The following is a 17,113-nucleotide window of genomic DNA, read 5'->3' on the forward strand; positions in this document are numbered from 1 at the left end:
GTCAAAAGAATTACTGAAGAATTCCATCAGCAGATGAGGAGCTACAGGTGATTGATGACTGTTGAGAAGTCGAGAAATACTCTAGTTCAGAGAAACACTCACATATGGAATGTAATCCTAATTTTTCAGCCCTGGACAGAAATATATATTTTAAAAAGGTAAATAAGCTCAGTAGGTGTGCTCATTGAACACAGAGGCAGCATTAGGTGATTTGTGTGGTCCTATAGACAGCATAGCCAGGCCTATATACAAGCAACCATATCCAATGGAGGTGTTGACACTGATGTTGGCACCACCTACTCCTGTGTGGCTGTCTTCCAGCATGACAATGTGTAAATAATTACCATTGACAGTAGTAAACACACCACACTTGTCTGTGTAGCTTTCACTGACAGAGAATTAACTGGGAATGCTGCTAAAAATCTGGTTTAAATGAACTCCACCAACACAGTTTTGATCCCAAATGTCTGATTGGATATAGGTCTGATGATACTATTGTTCTGTATAATATGAAGCACTGGCCCTCATATGGTAAGTGATGCAGGCAGGTCCAAGATCTAACTCAAATACAAAAAAGAGGCAAATTCTCCCCAGCAGAAGTGTACTCAATGGTTATGAAAAAGATGAAGGAAATTACAGAAGCTTACCTTGGAAAGATGGTTATCAGTGCTATGGTCACTGACGCAGATTACTTCAAGGACTCTCAGAGGATGGCAACAAAAGGTGCTTGAACTAAGGCTGGCCTCAACAGACTTTGAATTTTCAATGAACCAACTGCTGATGCTATTGCTTATGGTTTGGATAAGAAGGTCACACCTGTAAAGAAAGTTTTGATTTTTTACTTTGGAGGTGCCACTTTTGTTGTGCTAATTGTCACTATTGAGCATAGAACTTTTAAAGTCAAATCAACATCTGGAGAAACCTACTTGGGTGGAAAAGACTTTGACAACTGAATAGTCAAACATCCCATTGTTAAGTTTAAGTGAAAGCACAAGAAGATATCAGTGAGAACAGCAGAGCTGTCGAGCTCCTCTGCACTGCCTGTGAGCAGGCCAAGGGTATCCTCTCCTCCAGTACCCAAGCGAGTATTGAGATTTATTATCTCTATGAATGAATTGACTTCTATAGCTCCATTACCCAGGCTCAATTGGAGGGATTAAATGTTTAACTGATCTGTGGTGAGCTGGACCCTGTAGAAACAGGTCTTCAAAATGTCTTTTAGACAATTCACATATCCATGATATTGACCGTCTTTTTTTTACCGGAATCCCCAACATTCAGAAACTTCTGCAATACTTCCTCAATGAAAGCTAACTGAACATGAGCATTAACCCCAATGCAGCTGTTGCTTATGGTGTAGCTGTCCAGGAAGCCATTCTAAGTGGAGACAAGTCTGAGAATGTTCAGGATTTGCTGCTCTTAGATGTCACTCCTCTTTCCCAGGGTATTGAAACTGCTAGTGGAGTCAAGACTGTCACAATCAAGCACAATATGACCATCCACACCAAGCAGACAGACTTTACCACCTACTCTGACAACCAGCCAGGTGTAGTCATTCAGATGTATGAAGGTAAAAGGGACTTTGTGAGGAGCCGCCCTTGCAATGGCGCTGATATCAGGTGTTCTAACTGGTAAACAAGTAGTCTGCACATGTGCTGGGGTATTTTTCCATGCCTTGTGCCCTGCCTGTCCTGTGGCGTCATCTGGGCTAATGGTGAGCAGCCAGTCAGGGAGGTACACATCTCCAACCACTTTTTGTGGGTTATAAAAGGAATGAGTTTCCTGGATTCGGGGTCTTCCTGATAAGTAAGCAATAAAGCTTTGCCGTAGAAGGATCCGGTTGTCCGAGTGTGTTTTGCTGGCAAAACATTACAAGGACATAGTGGCGCAGATACCCGGGACTATATCATCCCCAGGCGCCTAAAGGAGACCCCCGTTTCACACGGGGCAGATTCAGAACTATGGGACAATACAGCTCTGCAAGGTATGGCCTTGAATTTTCTCCAGCGTTAGAAGCCTTTCTGTTCCTTTTCACAGGGCTCATTCTTTTCTTTAGGTTGCATACAGTTTCCACAGGAGGAATTGCTAACTAGTGTTCAGAGGAGGTCAGGCAAGGTTAGAAAAAAGGCAAGAAGATAGCATGGGAGCCTCCCACTCTGTGGTGACCGTCTTACAGTCGGTCCTGAGGCAGCGTGGCTTGAAAATCTCCACCAAGACACTAGAAGGCTTTGTAAAAGAGATAGATCGAATAGCACCATGGTTTGCGTGCTCAGGGTCCTTAACTATCCCCTCTTGGGAGAAACTCAGGGAAGATTTAGTTAGGGAGCAGGAGAACGGCAAACTTAAAGCAGGAACCATGCCATTGTGGAAGCTCATTAGATCGTGCTTAAAGGACAAGGAATGTCAACAAGTAGTTAAGGCAGGGCAGAAAATTCTGGACGAAGTTCAAGAAAGCCTATCAGGGGCAGAGCAGGGAGAGAGAGTAGGAGCAAAGAGGAAACACGGTGCACCAAATAAGCATACAGGCCTTTCCACAGGTCTCGAACCCGAGGAAAAGATTATGTTGGGGAAGAATACCCGGGGAGAGATAAGAAGAAAGGAGGAGAAAAAAACAAAAGAAAAAAGCTCAATCAGCAGAGGTCCCTAGAAGAGGGAGCCTATACCTGCCGATAGATGAGTTTAAGGAGCTAGCTCTTAGCAGCTCAGAATCAGATGAAGAACTTAGCCCCTCTGAGGAAACAGACTTGGAGGAGGAAAAAGCTTGTTATGAGAGAGAAAAGTACCAGCCAGATAAAATGTGAGCTAATCAGTCAAGAAAAAAAGCCAAAAGCGGCTGGGAAGGATAGCTTGCTGCTCAGCCTCTGGGCTCTCGGCTTCAAGGTCATAGTGCACCTCTGCACTATGCAGAGCTCCCACCCTGCATAGTGCGTCAGCCCTGCCCAGAGAGGCAGTGCACAGACTCATTCATTCCAAGAGAGAAACAAAGGAAGATGCAACAGGCATTTCTGGTCTTTGAAGGAGCAGAGGGTGGGCGTGTTCATGCTCAGGTAGAGTATCCACAGATTAAGAGCTTACCGAGTCTGTCCTTAATTATGGAGTCAGTGGCAATTTCACTGTAGCACAAGTCAAAAGGCTTGCGGCCTTGGCAGTGACTCCCAGGGACTGGACAACGGTGATAAAAGCTGTGGCTCCAAATATGGGAATGTATCTTGAATGGAAAGCATTGTGGCAAGATTTCTGCCAGACGCAGGCAAGGGCTAATGCTACCATGGAAGGGGATCAAAGAACGTGGACTTTTGAATTACTTACAGGTCAGGGAAAACACGCTGCTAACCAGACAAATTATCATTGGGGAGCATATGCTCAGATCTCAGCTGCCGCTGTTCAGGAGTGGAAAGCACTACCTAGGAAGGGGGAGGCGAGTGGACATTTGACAAAGATTATCCAAGGTGCACAGGAGTCATTCTCAGATTTTGTAGCCAGCAAGACAGAGGCAGCAGGGAGAATATTTGGAGACCCAGAAGCAGCTATGCCTTTAATTGAACAATTGGTTTATGAACAAGCTACGCAGGATGCAGATCAGCAATCACACCTAGGAAGAGTAAAGGGTTACAGGACTGGTTAAAGGTTTGCCATGAGCTTAGAGGGCCACTTACTAATGCTGGATTGGCAGCAGCCATTCTGCAGGGGAGGAAGCACTCGGATTCAGCTGACCTCAAACTTTGCTTTAATTGTGGCAAACCAGGACATTTAAAAAAGGACTGCAGAGTCCCTATAAAAAGGTCAGCACCAGGATTGTGTACGAAATGTGGTAAAGGATATCATTGGGCTAAGGACTGTCGTACAATTAGAGATGTACAAGGCAGGCTCTTGCAGCCAGGACCCCCTCAAGTGGTAGAAAATGAGAATGAAAGCATTTCAAAAAAACGAGTTTAGGGCCCTCAAGTCCCAGGGCCCCAAAACATATGGGACATAGGTGAGCAACAGGTGGACACCATGGTCCGCAGGGCAACAGAAGGCTTGGCTGGATTGGACTTCCATGCCTCCACCCAATTCATGCTGATGCCTCAGCTGGGAGTGCAGCCAATTCCTACTGATTACAAGGGACCTTTGCCATCTGAAAGTGTCGGTCTAATTTTGGGCCGGGCTTCTCTCACATTACAAAGTCTCATTGTTCACCCTGGAGTTGTAGATCAGGATTATAAAGGGGAACTCCAGGTTCTCTGTTCTTGTCCACAAGGTGTCTTTTCTATATCACAAGGGGATAGAATAGCATAACTAATAATTCTGCCAAGCCTACATGGCTGTTTTCCCTCCTCTGGTGTCCCTCGAGCTGCCAGAGGAATTGGTTCTACTGGAAATGATTCTGCTTACTTAATAGTGTCTTTAGGTTCCAGGCAATCCTTAGAGTTAGTTGTAGAAGGGAAACAATTTAAGGGGATTTTAGATACAGGAGCAGACAAAAGTATTATTTCTTCTCACTGGTGGCCAAAAGCCTGGCCCGTAACTCAGTCATCACACTCTTTACAAGGCTTAGGGTATCAGTCCTGTCCCACTATTAGCTCCCGTTCTTTGAGCTGGCACCCGCCTGAAGGTCAAGCGGGACAATTCACTCCTTATGTCTTACCATTCCCAGTTAATCTCTGGGGGAGAGATATTTTACAGGCAATGGAAATGACCTTGACTAATGAATACTCAACACAAGCTGTTCAAATGATGAGAAAAATGGGCTATACAGAAGGAAAAGGATTAGGGAAAGGAGAGCAGGGTGGACTTGAACCTATCTCTCAAGAAGGCAATAAGGGAAGACAAGGTCTGGGTGTTTTCTAGGGGCCATTGGGGGCTCTATGCCCATACCATGGCTTATGGAGGAAGTTGTATGGGTTCCTCAATGGCCTCTATCCTCTGAAAAATTAGAAGCTGTAACCAGAATAGTCAAAGAACAGGTACATTTGGGACATTTAGAGCCCTCTACCTCACCCTGGAATACTCCAATTTTTGCCATTAAGAAAAAATCAGGCAAATGGCGCTTATTACATGATCTCAGAGCAATTAATGCACAAATGTGCCTGTTTGGGCCAGTTCAGCGAGGACTACCATTGTTTTATGCCTTACCAAAAAATTGGGAGATTATAATTATAGATATTAAAGACTGTTTTTTCTCTATACCTCTGTGTCCTCAAGATAGACAAAGATTTGCATTTACCATCCCAGCCATTAACCATTTGGAACCTGATCAATGGTACCAATGGAAGGTCCTACCTCAGTTGATGGCAAATAGTCCTACCATGTATCAACTGTACGTGCAAATGGCACTTAAATCAGTTAGAAATCACTTTCCATCTCTGCTCGTAGAAATTTATATGGATGACATACTCCTTTGTCATGAAAATTCACAATTATTGCAAGATGCATACCCTATATTAATACAGACATTAGGTCAATGGGGATTGCAAGTAGCCACTGATAAGGTGCAAGTTGCTCAAATGGGAACCTTCCTAGGGTCACGTATTTATCCTGATAAAATTGTTCCTCAAAAAATTAGAGATTCGCAAAAATCAATTACATACCTTAAATGATTTTCAAAAATTACTGGGATATATTAATTGGCTGAGACCATTTTTGAAAATTCCATCCGCAGAGTTAAAGCCTTTATTTGATATTTTAGAAGGAGATACTCACATCTCCTCCCAAAGAGCACTTACCCCAGCTGCATGTCAAGCTTTACAAACTATAGAAAAAGCCTTACAAGATGCCCAATTACTACGTATTGATAAATCAAAGTCATTTGAATTGTGCATATTAAAACTGCACAGTTGCCAACAGCAGTCTTGTGGCAAAATGGACCCTTATTGCGGGTCCACCCTAATGCTTCCCCAGCAAAAATTATTGAATGGTATCCTAATGCAGTCGCTCAACTTGCAGTTAGGGGAATAAAAGCTGCCATTATGCACTTTGGAGAGGAACCTCATATACTAATCGTGCCTTATATCTCTGCTCAAGTTCAAACCTTGGCAGCAACGAATGATGATTGAGCAGTCTTGGTTGCCTCCTATTCAGGAAGAATTGATAATCATTTTCCTAAACATCCAATTTTGCAGTTTGTCTTAACTCAAACCATAGTGTTTCCAATAATTACAGCTAAACACCCACTTGCAGATGGGGTGGTAGTATATACAGATGGATCCAAATCTGGCATAGGTGCATATGTAATAAATGACCAAGTAAAATCCAAACAATATAATGAGACATCACCCCAGGTTGTAGAGTGTTTGGTGGTACTAGAAGTCCTTAACACTTTTCCAGGACCACTCAATATTATATCTGATTCCTTATATGTAGTTAATGCAGTCAATACACTTGAAGCTGCAGGCTTAATTAAACCATCTAGTAAGCTTGCTCACATTTTCCAACAAATTCAGTCAGCCTTGTTACACAGAAGACATCGTGTCTATATTACTCATGTCAGAGTTCATTCTGGCCTTCCTGGCCCTATGTCTCATGGAAATGACTTAGCAGACAAAGCCACTAGAATCGTGGCTGTTGCTCTATCTTCCCAGACAGAAGCTGCAAAAGAATTTCATAAACGCTTTCATGTGACAGCTGAGACTTTACATCACCGCTTCTCATTAACTAGAAAAAAAGTTAGAGAAATTGTTACTCAATGCCAAAATTGCTGTGAATTTTTGCCTGTTCCTTATGTGGGAATAAACCCACGTGGCATAAGGCCTTTGCAGGTCTGGCAAATGGATGTTACTCATATCTCATCCTTTGGAAGACTTCAGTATTTACATGTTTCTATTGATACCTGCTCTGGTATCATATTTGCTACACCTCTAACAGGAGAAAAGACCTCACATGTAATTCAACATTGCCTCGAGGCATGGAGTGCTTGGGAAAACCTAAACTTCTTAAGACAGACAATGGACCAGCCTATACTTCTCAAAAATTTCAACAGTTCTGTCATCAGATGAATGTGACTCATATGACTGGTCTTCCATATAATCCTCAAAAACAAGGCATTGTAGAACGTGCCCTTAGCACTCTCAAGTTCTATTTAATTAAACAAAAGGGGGGAGTTGAGGAGGCTCTACCCTCAGTACCAAGAGTAGCTGTTTCTATGGCACTCTTCACTCTTAATTTTTTTAAATCTTGATGCTCAAGGCCATACTGCTGCTGAACATTACTGTTCAGAACCTGATAGGCCCAAGGAAATGGTAAAGTGGAAAGATGTCTTGACAGGAAAATGGAGAAGCCCGGATCCTATTCTAATAAGATCCAGGGGAGCTATATGTGTTTTTCCAAGGAGGAAGATAATCCCTTTTGGATTCCGGAACACCTCACTTGAAGAATCCAGCTCTAGGACGATGAGTCACAAGAACAAGATCTCAAGACATCGATGGATCATACTCCTCATGCTGGAGATTCTGGTTCCTAGTATATATGGTGAGTTTAGATGGGGAATTATGTCAACTTTCCCTCTTCCTATGCCAGTAATGCATAATGCACAAATATTACCATGCTTTTTTACTACAGATAAAGAACTAGGACTTGCCTATTTGCCTTTAGATGAACAGATTCAGGCCTTGCAAGAAAATAGAACTTTCTTCATACAGGGAAGCCTGTGCTTTGTACTAATTTCTTTATTGCAAGATAAGAGTCAATGCATATCCTTGTATAATCAATCAGCAGCCTGGTTAAAAAGAACCTCTTTTGGTGGAGCAGCTTTTGACATGAAGGCTGATGCCATAGTTATAAGAGGATGGTGGCCCAGCTGAACATGTGGAAGTTCTGGAAATAAGCCGCCTTCACAACCTAGAATGGCACCCTTTTGCAAGGAAGGGTCCATGGAAGATGTAACACTACCTTGGACAGGCTGCCAAGCTAAAAAATATACTTGGGCAGTAGAGAAATATTTTTCCTTTTCCCCATATATTAGTAGAGAGTATAATGATACTTTTACTGGATATGATTTTAGTAATATGGACCCCCTCCGAACTAATACTAACCCTTTTGATCAGTGGTTGCTTTGTGGGGTTAATGGAAGCTGTACTGATCTCGCCCCCATGGCAATGATTGGAGGAGGTTCTAGTGAGAAAGGAGAAATGACCTTTGATTAGAGAAGTACCCCGCGCCAGAATGAAAAACAGGGTTCAAATTTTAAATGGACTACATCCAATGTTAAATATAAAAAACAAAAAGAGGTAAATTTTACTGCCACCCCGGTATGTGTATGGCCCCCGTTTTTATGGGTGTTAAGTAAAACAAGCTTGAATCAGAATCAAGTAGAGATAGATTGCTCACAAGAAAAATGTTTTTATGTCCTATGCTGGGATGCCAATAAATATCCTTTTGCTTTGGTTACCCGCATGCCTAGATTTGTCCCTGTTCCTGTAGATGCCCCTAATAGTTGAGTTTGTTTCAAGAGAAAAGAGATTTTGGTATTTCTGCTATTATAGTTGGATTGGTGGCCACAGCGGCGGTTGCAGCCTCTGTCACAGCATTGGCACTCACTCTATCTACTAGTATTCAAATAACACAAACTAGTAATGAGATTTCTATGACGGTCACAACAGCTTTAGATAAACAAGCCACAGCCAACTCACAAATACAAGGAGGGTTGATGCTGATAAATCAGTGCATCGACTTAGTCCAAGAGCAGGTGAATATTCTTTGGCAGTTGGCTCAATTGGGTTTTGAATACAAGATGCCTGGTCTTTGTGTTACTTCTGTTCAGTTTGAAAATCTTACAAGAGCAGCAAATTTATCAAAAACTTTGTCTCGCTATATGTTACAGAATTGGACCATGGAATTTGAACAAATGCTTCGAGAATTGAGAGTTGCTATTCTACAAGTGAATTCTATGTGTCTTGACCTTTCGCTGACAAAGGGTTTCTCCACCTGGATATCCTCTGCATTTTCCTACTTTAAGGAGTGGGTGGGGATAGGCTTGTTTGCTATGATCCTATGCAGTGGAGCGTTGCTTTTGCTCTGGATGGTCTGTAAACTTAAAGCCCAAACAAAAAGGGACAAGATGGCAATAACCCAAGCACTTGCAGCACTCGAACACAGTGCCTCCCCTGGTATATGGTTATCTATGCTTAAGCAGTAGGTCACTGGCCGCTCAGCTCTTGCACCCCACGAGGCTAGTCTCATTGCACGGGATAGAGTGAGTGTGCTTCAGCAGCCCAGGAGAGTTGTACTGGTAAGCACTGCAGTAGAAAGGCTCCACGGCATAAAATGAGCCTAATCTAGGGAGTCATGTCATCTCATATGAAGGTTGAGTGTCCAAGTGTCCTTCCCCCCAGGAAAAATGACATGGGAGCAGACCAAGACCCCTCCGGGTGATGAGCCTGGGAGGAGGTTTTGTGTAAAGCCCCTATTTTTGCACACTGGGAATTTGACCTCTATCTCCACTCTCATTATATGGGTGGCCTATTGCTCTTAAATAATAGAAAAGGGGGAGATGTGAGGAGGATCCGGTTGTCTGAGTGTGTTTTGCTGGAGAAACGTTGAAAGGACAGGACTTCATGACCAAGAACAACAACCTGCTTGGAAAGTTGATGCACACAGACATACCTTCAGCACCCTGAGGGGTTCCTCAGTTTGAAGTTATTTTGACATCAATGCTAATGGCATCCTCAATGTTTGTGTTGGAAATAAAAGCACAGGGAAGGAGATCAAGATCACAATCACTAAAGACAAGAGACTCTTGAGCAAGGAGGATATTGAGTGCATAGACCAAGAAGCTGAGGAGTACAAATCTGAGGATTAGAAGCAGAGAGATGAGGTTTCCTCCAAGAATTCACTAGTGTCTTATGCCTTCAACTGTTGAAGATGAGAAACTTCAAGGAAAGGTCAATGATGAGGACACACAGAAGATTCTTAGCAAGTGTAATGAAATCATCAGCTCTCTGGATAAGAACCAGACTGCAGAGAAGGAAGAATTTGAGCATCAGCAGAAAGAACTGGAGAAAGCTTATATCCTATCATTATCAAGCTGTACCAGAGTGCTCATGGTATGCTTGGGGGAATACCTGGTGGCTTCTCAGGTGAAGGCATTCCTCTATCTGGTTGTGTTTCATAAGGACCAACCATTGAAGAAGTGGATTAAGTCAATCCAAATACTAGGGTACAACATTATTCCATAGGGTAATGTTACATGACAGTTGTAATAGGGAATATATAGTAAAACTATTTAAATTATCACAAAGAAATCACTGAGTAGGAGTTGTGTGTGTGTGTGTATATAGCTAGAAAAAAAATCATAAAATGACATACTGCTATACCAATATATAAGTACCTCACTCAGTCCTCATTAAAATGACTTCCTCTTACAGTAGATTTGAACTAGAATATAGACTTACAACAGGAAAATGTAAAAAGAATGAAAGACTTTGGAGCACTTAGTCCTAAGTGGCATATCTTCATCGAAGCCCCCCCACCCCCCCATTATACCCATGCAGAAAGATTAAAAAATCCAGAAGAGATTGATGATTCCAAGAAACAGGGTCTCTGTATGCATCAAGGCTGACACACACATGAACTCAAAACAACACCTGCAGTGTCTACACAGGTTCAAGTCCAGTTGGCTCCTACTGGGAGACAGGCAGTGTGCATGGGTTTCCATCACTACTAGGAAGGTATTTCAATTAATACATGATTGGTATTCTCTCCAAAAAAGTCTCACTGTGTGTATTAGCCACACTTCAGTGGAGGCTCCATCCCCAGAAGTAGTTTGACAACACAAAACTAGCTCAATGGCATTTTGTAAAGATTTTGGTTCAGTTTTGTTTTGTTTGGTTTGGTTTGGTATCCTTTGTTTAGGTTTTGGTTTGTCGGCAATGTCTTTTGCATGTTGATTCTCCCAGTATTTAAGTAAAAATAATAAAACAGACACCTGGTTGTTTGTGTGTGTGTGTGTGTGTGTGTGTGTGTGTATTTTTTGTAGGTGTATGTTTGTGTATGTGTATGTTTGTGTGTGTTTGGATTCTTTAAATTAATTAGCAAGGCATGGTTCAATGGCACAAAGCTACAGTCATGTCCACTCAGAAGTCATTGTTAATTCCAAGACCACCTAGACCAGTGATTGTCATCCTGTAGGTAATGATCCCTGGGGTCATGTATCAGATATCCCACATATTAGGTATTTACATTATGATTTCAAACACCTATTAAATATTAAAAGAAAAGAAACTTGTGTTTTGGGGTCACCAAAACATGAGGAAGTATAAGAAATGATCACAGCATTAGGAAAATTGAGAATCACTGACCCAGATTATAGAAGCTCACCCTGCACAATTAAAAACACAGTGCCCCAAATTTCAAAAAGAAAAGGATATCACTAATAATCGAAAACATTAAGTCCACTGTAAATGCAATGCTCTGGGTTTACTCTCAGAACTAACACAAATGACTTTGCTAAGTCAACTTTGTTATATGTGAGAATAATGCATGAGACCAGATGTGTAGAAACTTATAAGTTCAAACTTAAAAGACAGTTTCATTATTACAGTTTAAAACTTACAAATGAAACCAAGATAATATAAGCAGTAGAGTCATTTATTTCAGAAATTAGAAATGTTATTAGCTTGGTACCCTGAGAGACAGAGAAAGAGAGAGAGACAGAGAGAGAGAGAGACAGAGACAGAGGCAGAGAGAGACAGAGACAGAAAGATAGAGCGAAAGAGAAAGACAAGGACACAGAGAGAGAAGGAGAGAGAAAAAGAGAGAAAGAGAAAGGGAGAGAAAGAGAGACAGAGACTGAGACAGAGTGACAGATATTATGTGACTAGCAATAGAGAAACAAGTACTCAATAGTGAGCTTAATGCTCTTTCTCACTATTCTTACTAAGTACTCTGTTATAATTACAAGAAAATTCAGCTTTTAAAATGTTGGTACTTCCCACATACCACTTCATTTTAATATAACATGTTAAATAACATGAGATTAACACATAAATTGTCCTATAAGAACAATCAGAATAAACAACTCATCTCCTTTTTCTTTTTTTTTAAATTTATTTATTTATTTATTTAATACTTTATTGCTTCCAGCTCGACTAGCAAGGAAAATGCAACCAACGGTTCTTCTTAAAGCAGTTTACTCAGGCAGCTTCTCTCTTCAAATTCCCCATGCCTCAGGATACAAGCATATACCCTCAAGATACAACCACGCCTCAAACAATCACCACAGGTCACATCACCTCACCAGGCAGGCTTGCTCAGCCAATCAGGGATTAAGGGCGAGGCATCCACCAAATATGGGCTTGTTTACTGCCTGGCATAGATTTCTGTCCAGCTGGCCAGGGAGTCCGGAATGGCTTCCCACAATTCCCCCTTTTATATTCTTTTGAAGGAAGCTCCGTGGGTGAAGATAGCGGTCTGATCCCCAGTGTGCAGAAATAGGGGCCATGTACAGGATTGACTCTTAGGCTCACAGGTTTTTACCCAGAGCAACCCTGACCTTCTCCCGTGCAGTTTTTCCTGGGGGAAGGACACTAGGACACTCAACCCTCATGCAATCAGACATACCTCCCAGAGATTGTCAAACAGCTTCCAGACTAACCTCTGTGCAGTGCTTAGCCTTACAACCCTATGGAGTGATGGCTTCATTGTTCATTCTTCATGGCAGCAAGTCAAATCTGAGGTGACTGCCCTGCTTCCACTGTGGCAAAAGCTTGCACCACCATGGCTGCAGTGCAGACCTGGGCATTCTGCAACCGACTCATACACCATACACACAACATGCATGCCAAAACAAGGGCCACAGCGAGAGCACCTATCCCAGTCCATTCTTTCCCAATGCCAATCCAGGATCCACTCGGGTCGAATTCACAATGACAATCGCCAAGCGAAGCTCATTCATCTTGACATCAAAATTTGCAGTCCAATTTAAACACAGACAGTATCCCCCATCTGGGTTCCGCACCAATCAGGGGCAGACCCATGCTCATCACCAACAAGATCAGCTTCTTCATTTTGACAGCATCGTACTAGCTGCTCCGGAACCCACACTGGCTCTACGCGATTCTGTGGAAACATGCAAACAGACCCTCTTGCCCAGGCCAACATGGGATCCGGACCATTCCATGATCCTGTAAGCACATCCTTCCATTTAGCATACCCCAGTCTATTGGGGCTGGTATTAGCATGTCGTTCAGCAGCAGAACTACCTTCCTTATCCAATTGTAAAAAATTTAAGGTAAAAAGAGCTAAGGAGAGTCTTATCTTTGGGGTATGGCCATAGCCTATTCCCCCTTTTTGTTTTATTAATAATTCTTTTAAGGTTCTATGTGCTCGTTCAATGATTCCTTGGCCTTGAGGATTATATGGCAGGCCGTGTTTAACTTGTACTTCCATCTGTTGACAAAAAGACACCAGGGTTTTGGCACTATATGCAGGGCCATTATCTGTTTTAAGTTGTTGGGGTTTACCCCAGGCTGCCCAGGCCTCCAAACAATTCTGTATAACATGGGAGGCCTTTTCCCCTGACATGGGAGATGCATAAACTATCCCTGAACATGTGTCAATGGATACATGAATGTATTTCAATTTGCCAAATTCTGAAAAAATGTGTCACATCCATCTGCAACACCTGTAGAGGGAGCAATCCTCTAGGATTCACTCCATAAGAAGGTGGGTGTTGAAACTCAAGGCAACGTCCACAGGTAGTGACTATATCCTGAGCTTGTGCTCTAGAGATTCCAAATTTTCTCTGCAGAGTTTTAGCATTAACATGAAATTTAGAATGAAATTGTAAGGCTAACTCCATAGGGGATGCTAAAAATATGAACTCCATACGAGTACAATTATCCACAATATCATTTCCCCTACTTAAGGGTCCTAGAAGCCCACTATAGGCATGGACATGTCCAATATATAATGGTTGGCGTCTTTCCCACAGCAACTTCTGTAATTGTAAGGCAAAGGCTTGGATGGTACTATGAGCTTTTATTTGGCCAGCCACTTCTAGGGATAAAACTAAATTAACTACATATTGTGAATCTGAAATTAGATTAAAAGGAAAATCATAATCCTTAATGACCTCAATAACTATTTGTAATTCCACCAGCTGCGGAGTACAGGGATAATACTGCCTGACCACAGGATCTTTCCCCTCTACCATATATATTCCACATCCGGTTTTTGATCCATCAGTAAACACGTTAACTGCATCCTTAATGGGTGTTTTTCTCACCACTTGAGGAAAAATGACTGGATGTTCCTTTAAAAAGGTCATTAACGGATGTTTGGGATAATGATTATGAAATGGGCCCTCATTAATACAGGCTAAAATAGCCCACTCATCAATATTTGCTGTTAGGACCTTTTGCTGATACCCATCATAAGGGATTACAATAGAGCTGGGTTTTATACCAAAAAATTGTAAACAATGCTGAATTACCAACAAGGCTAAAGAAGCCACTGTTGTAGGGTAATGGTCTAATGTCCTCCCAGCAGATATTTTGGAATGTATCCATAACAATGGGCCTTCTTGCCACAATAATCCTGTGGGTTGCATCTCAGTAGGTAATATTATCAAAATGACGGGTAAACCTTTTTTACAACGCTGAAGCTGGACTTTAAACAATTCTACTTCCACTAGGGTAAGGACCTTTCTGGCCTCAGGTGTTAATTCCCTTTTGGAAATTAACTCTGAGTCTCCATCAAATATGTGAAACAGAGGGGTTTTTTTTTTCTTTTTTTTATTAGGTAATTTCCTCAATTACATTTCCAATGCTATCCAAAAAGTCGCCAATACACTCCCCCCCATTCCCCAACCACACACCCCCACCCCTTGGCCCTGGCATTCCCCTGTACTGGGGCATAAAAAGTTGGCAAGTCCAATGGCCCTCTCTTTCCAGTAATGGCCTACTAGGCCATCTTTTGATACAAATGCAGCCAGAGACAAGAGCTCTGGGGTACTGGTTAGTTCATAATAATGATCCACCTATGGGGTTGCAGTTCGCTTTAGCTCCTTGGGTACTTTCTCTAGCTCCTCCATTGGGGGCCCTGTGATCCATCCAATAGCTGACTGTGAGCATCCACTTCTGTGTTTGCTAGGCCCAGGCATTGTCTCACAAGAGACAGCTATATCTGGGTCCTTTCAGCAAAATCTTGCTAGTGTATGCAATGTTGTCAGCGTTTGGAAGCTGATTATGGGATGGATCCCTGGATATGGCAGTCTTTAGATGGTCCATCCTTTCTTCACAGCTCCAAACTTTATCTCTGTAACTCTTTCCATGGGTGTTTTGTTCCCAATTCCAAGAAGGGGCACAGTGTCCACACTTTGGTCTTTGTTCTTCTTGAGTTTCATGCTTTTAACAAATTGTATCTTATATCTTGGGTTTCCTAAGTTTTTGGGCTAATATCCACTTATCAGTGAGTACATATTGTGTGAGTTCCTTTGTGAATATGTTACCTCACTCAGAATGATGCCCTCCAGATCCATCCATTTGCCTAGGAATTTCATAAATTCATTCCTTTTAATAGCTGAGTAGTACTCCATTGTGTAAATATACCACATTTTCTGTATCCATTCCTCTGTTGAGGGGCATCTGGGTTCTTTCCAGCTTCTGGCTATTATAAATAAGGCTGCTATGAACATAGTGGAGCATGTGTCCTTCTTACCGGTTGAAACATCTTCTGGATATATGCCCAGGAGAGGTATTGCTGGATCCTCTGGTAGTATTATGTCCAATTTTCCGAGGAACCGCCAAACTGATTTCCAGAGTGGTTGTACCAGCTTGCAATCCCACCACAATGAAGGAGTGTTCCTCTTTCTCCACATCCTCGCCAGCATCTGCTGTCACCTGAATTTTTGATCTTAGCCATTCTGACTGGTGTGAGGTGGAATCTCAGGGTTGTTTTGAGTTGCATTTCCCTGATGATTAAGAATGTTGAACATTTTTTCAGGTGCTTCTCTGCCATTCGGTATTCCTCAGGTGAGAATTCTTTGTTCAGTTCTGAGCCACATTTTTTAATGGGGTTATTTGATTTTCTGGAGTCCACCTTCTTGAGTTCCTTATATATATTGGATATTAGTCCCCTATCTGATTTAGGATAGGTAAAGATCCTTTCCCAATCTGTTGGTGGTCTTTTTGTCTTATTGACGGTGTCTTTTGCCTTGCAGAAACTTTGCAACTTTATGAGGTCCCATTTATCGATTCTCGATCTTACAGCACAAGCCTTTGCTGTTCTATTCAGGAATTTTTCCCCTGTACCCATATCTTCGAGGCTTTTCCCTACTTTCTCCTCTATAAGTTTCAGTGTCTCTGGTTTTATGTGGATTTCCTTAATCCACTTAGATTTGACCTTGGTACAAGGAGATAGGAATGGATCAATTCGCATTCTTCTACATGATAACCGCCAGTTGTGCCAGCACCATTTGTTGAAAATGCTGTCTTTTTTCCACTGGATGGTTTTTGCTCCCTTGTCAAAGATCAAGTGATCATAAGTATGTGGGTTGATCTCAGGGTATTCAATTCTGTTCCATTGGTCTACTTGTCTGTCGTTATACCAGTATCATGCAGTTTTTATCACAATTGCTCTGTAGTACAGCTTTAGGTCAGGCATGGTGATTCGTCCAGAGGTTCTTTTATCCTTGAGAAGAGTTTTTGCTATACTAGGTTTTTTGTTGTTCCATATGAATTTGCAGTTTGCCCTTTCCAATTCGTTGAAGAATTGAGTTGGAATTTTGATGGGGATTGCATTGAATCTGTAGATTGCTTTTGGCAAGATAGCCATTTTTACAAAGTTGATCCTGCCAATCCATGAGCATGGGAGGTTTTTCCATCTTCTGAGATCTTCTTTAATTTCTTTCTTGAGGGACTTGAAGTTCTTGTCATACAGATCTTTCACTTCCTTAGTTAGAGTCAAGCCAAGGTATTTTATATTGTTTGTGACTATTGAGAAGGGTGTTGTTTCCCTAATTTCCTTCTCTGCTTGTTTATCCTTCGTGTACAGAAAGGCCATTGACTTGCTTGAGTTAATTTTATGTCCATCTACTTCACTGAAGCTATTTATCAGGCTTAGGAGTTCTCTGGTGGAATTTTTAGGGTCACTTATGTATACTATCATATCATCTGCAAAAAGTGATATTTTGACTTCT

At 41.9% G+C, this 17,113-nt stretch overlaps 1 pseudogene; it reads left to right on the forward strand.

Annotated features, from left to right (window-relative positions):
• Positions 1 to 494: 494 nt before the first annotated feature.
• LOC147005180 (heat shock cognate 71 kDa protein-like) lies at positions 495 to 10,114 on the forward strand (annotated as a pseudogene).
• Positions 10,115 to 17,113: the final 6,999 nt, after the last annotated feature.

This window comes from Mus caroli, unplaced genomic scaffold (genome assembly GCF_978045245.1).
Source record: "Mus caroli unplaced genomic scaffold, Mus_caroli_1 scaffold_4, whole genome shotgun sequence".
Classification (NCBI taxonomy): domain Eukaryota; kingdom Metazoa; phylum Chordata; class Mammalia; order Rodentia; family Muridae; genus Mus; species Mus caroli.